This window comes from Lepus europaeus, chromosome X (genome assembly GCF_033115175.1).
Source record: "Lepus europaeus isolate LE1 chromosome X, mLepTim1.pri, whole genome shotgun sequence".
In the NCBI taxonomy this organism is placed as follows: domain Eukaryota; kingdom Metazoa; phylum Chordata; class Mammalia; order Lagomorpha; family Leporidae; genus Lepus; species Lepus europaeus.
Genome location: NC_084850.1, coordinates 9,882,654 through 9,886,000, shown reverse-complemented (window position 1 = coordinate 9,886,000; position 3,347 = coordinate 9,882,654). Strand labels below are relative to the sequence as shown.

Below are 3,347 nucleotides of genomic sequence, written 5' to 3'. Positions count from 1 at the left end.
ACTTCCTATAGTTTCAGTTGCCTGTGCTCAACCATGATGCACAATATTAAATAGAAAATTCCAGAAATAAACAATTTATGATTTTTAAATTGTGTACCATGTGAATAGTTTGATGAAATCCCATGTTGTCCTGCCCTAGATTTGAGTCATCCCTTTGACCAGCATCTCCATGTAGTATAAACTACTACCTTTTAGTCACATTGCAGCCTCCTTGGTTATCAGGTTGACTGTTGTGTTATCACATCATGTGTGTTTTAGTTTTTTGGTTGTTTTATGCAATAAGGGCCTCAAAATGCAAGAGTAGTGAAGCTGCAAACTTTGTTATACTATATAGTTTCAATTGTTCTATTAGTAATTGTATGTCTTACTGTGCGTAATTCATAAATTAAAATTTATGATATATGACATATATGAAACCATATATATATATATATATATATATATGGATTAGTACTGTTCACAGTTTCTGACATCTTTTTTTAATCTTAGAAATCATATTTCCAAAAAGATAAAAAATGTTCACAATATTAAAAAAAAAAGAACATAGTCCATTCTGGTTTATCCTTTGTCCTGGCTACATCACTGCAGGATCTGTGAAGCCAGTGTGTTCAGGGGCTGCCAGTGATACTTCCAGTGTGTCATCTCCAACTTCCTCATATGTCAGCATGGTGCTCTGGTGTAGCCATACTGAGGGTAACTGTATCTGTAGCTTCCCATGTTCTGGTCATAGCCCCACTGGGCATAATAGTTCTGGTACTGCTGATAATACTTGTTGTAGCTGTAGCTGTACATCTGGCTATATTCCACTGGCTTTAAACGGTTCACTTTAGGGACGGCTACTCTCAGCTGCGCAGTTTTAGACCCCAGTCCTACTGTTTCCTGGTACTCTGTCAGGGCCTGCTTCTGTTCAAGTCACTGTGAATTTCACGAATCTGTAGCCCTTAGACATACCCATCTGGTCTAAAATGACCTTGCCTCCTCGACAAGAGGGGTAGACTTTGATGAAGAATTCGTACAGCATGCCATCATCCACGTCTGGGGTCAAGTCTCCCACAAAAAGTGAATACTCAGCACTGTTATCTGGTTGCTTCCCATAAGTTGCATAGCTCAATTTAAAATATTTAAAAGGTTTTTCCTTGGCCAAAACATCACCCCCTCTCTAAGCCTCAGCTTTTTTCCTGTATAAAATAAAAGGGTTGCATGGATGACCACTAAGAACACTGCCTGCTCCATGGTTCTATACGCCCAGGTGTGCCTGCTGGTACAGTTGTAAGCTAAGTAAATGCGTGGCTCCTGGAAGGGATTTTCCATTAATTTTATGCAAGCATTTCTCTACTATAGCCAAATCTGCAAACTCCACAAAGCAGTAGTCCGCTGGGTTCCCAGTGAGATGGTTGCGAATTATTTTGACATTCATCACGTCTCCTCCGTGGTGGCAAAGGCTCTGGAGATGAAGTTCTCATCCATGTAGGGATGCAGGGCTCCCATCCACAGGCTGGAGGCCATGGCCACACCAGAGCAGCTACTTTGCTGGCCTCACAGGCCCTTGCACGCTGCTCGGCGTTCCAGACATCTACAGAGAGTCTAAGAATGTATCCTCCTCCGATAAGAGGGGATTATTGGCAATATCTATGAGAAATGAGAGAGAATGTGTATATACCACTGCCAGATCACAATGTGTGTCCCCTTGAGATAGTGACTGGCAATTAACAGTGGGAATAGTCAGCACAGTTGGTGCTTTCCTCAGGATAAGTGTTATTGCGAAATGTGAGGGGATACGGCAAGAGTTCAAACTTAAGCAGGGTGTGTTTCCCCAATGAATAAGATGAAGAAAGAAGATAAGGAAAGTGATGTCCTTGAAGGTTGAGAATGTACATAATCAGCGCTTATATTGATTATGAATTTTAAATGGACTGAAGAGAAAAACAGTGACATGAGGATGATAAATGACAGTGAAAATTTGGATGCAATCTAAAGATTGTTGGACAGAAGTCACTGTGTACTTACTCCCATGTAGGACTTCTGTCTTTAATGAGTTGTACTATGAGAATCAACTGCAAAACTTGTTTTCAAGCAGTACTTTGTACGTTATGTGGGGGGGGGGGGAGGTGCAAACTGTTGAGGTCTTTACTTAGCATAGAGTTGGTCTTCTGTATATAAAGTTAATTAAAAATGAATCTTAATGAAGAATGCAATGGGAGAGGGAGTAAGTGGTGGGATTGTCAGGTAGGAAGTCAGTTACTCTCTGTCTCATGCCTGAGTTCTTTCTTGCGCGAAGACAAGAACCCTGCAATTTCTCCAGTAACAGGATGAGAGTGGGGTGGGAGGGTGGGTATGGGGAGAAAATAACTATATTCCTAAAGTTGTACCTATGAAAATTGTATTCATTAAATAAAAACTTTAAACTAAAAAAAAAGATAATTGGACTTCAGGTACTAGGTTGAGCTGCACTGTACAGATGGTAATTGGGGAATTGCGTACTTTAAAATGAGGTTATGGAGGAAGAACGCATACTGGTAATCCTAAGGTCTAGAATAGCACCTTGAAAATAGCTGGCAGCTGGGGCAGCGCTGTGGTGTAGCGCGTAAAGCCACCACCTGCAGTGCCAGCATCTCATATGGGTGCCTGTTCAAGTCCCGGCAGCTCCACTTCCCATCCAGCTCTCTGCTGTAGCCTGGGAAAGCAGTAGAAGATGGCTCAAGTCCTTGGACCCCTGTACTTGTGTGGGAGACCCAGAAGAAGATCTTGGCTCCTAGCATCCGATTGGCACAGCTCTGGTGATTGGAGCCATCTGGGAAGCAAAACAGCAGATGAGGGATCTCTCTCTCTCTCTCTCTCTCTCTCTCTCTCTCTCTGTCTCTCTCTCTGCCTCTGCCTCTCTGCGACTGTGCCTTTCAAATAAAACAGGTAAATCTTAAAAAAAAGAAAGAAAATAGCTGGCAGGCATAAGGTGGGATAAAGGATGTTAAACAGGCATTAGAATGATGAGGATAGTTTAACGATCATCTATGTAGAACTGTAGATGATAAAATAACCACTATTCATAATAAGAATAGTGTTAGAGTACCTACCAGTGAGACTGCAATTAAATCTTCAAGAAGTGAGGAGGAGTGCCCAGGCATATGTAGATGACTGCAGCAAGGAGGATGAGTGGGTGGCATATTCTAAAAATATGTGATTCAAAACTGAGTATTTTAGGGAAGTGAGAAGAAAAATAATCTGGAAACAGTAAAAAGAATCAAGAAGGACCCCTACAGCATCTTTGAGCCTAATAATAACATTGCTGGGTGAAAAACGTAAGTAAGGTAGATAGTGTCCTGTAGAGAAATATAAGATTCCATAATGTA

The 3,347-nt window shown here is 41.4% G+C and overlaps 1 pseudogene; it reads right to left on the bottom strand.

The window, feature by feature from the left end:
• Positions 1 to 574: 574 nt before the first annotated feature.
• LOC133753713 (tRNA selenocysteine 1-associated protein 1-like) lies at positions 575 to 1,506 on the bottom strand (annotated as a pseudogene).
• Between the last annotated feature and the right edge of the window lie 1,841 nt (positions 1,507 to 3,347).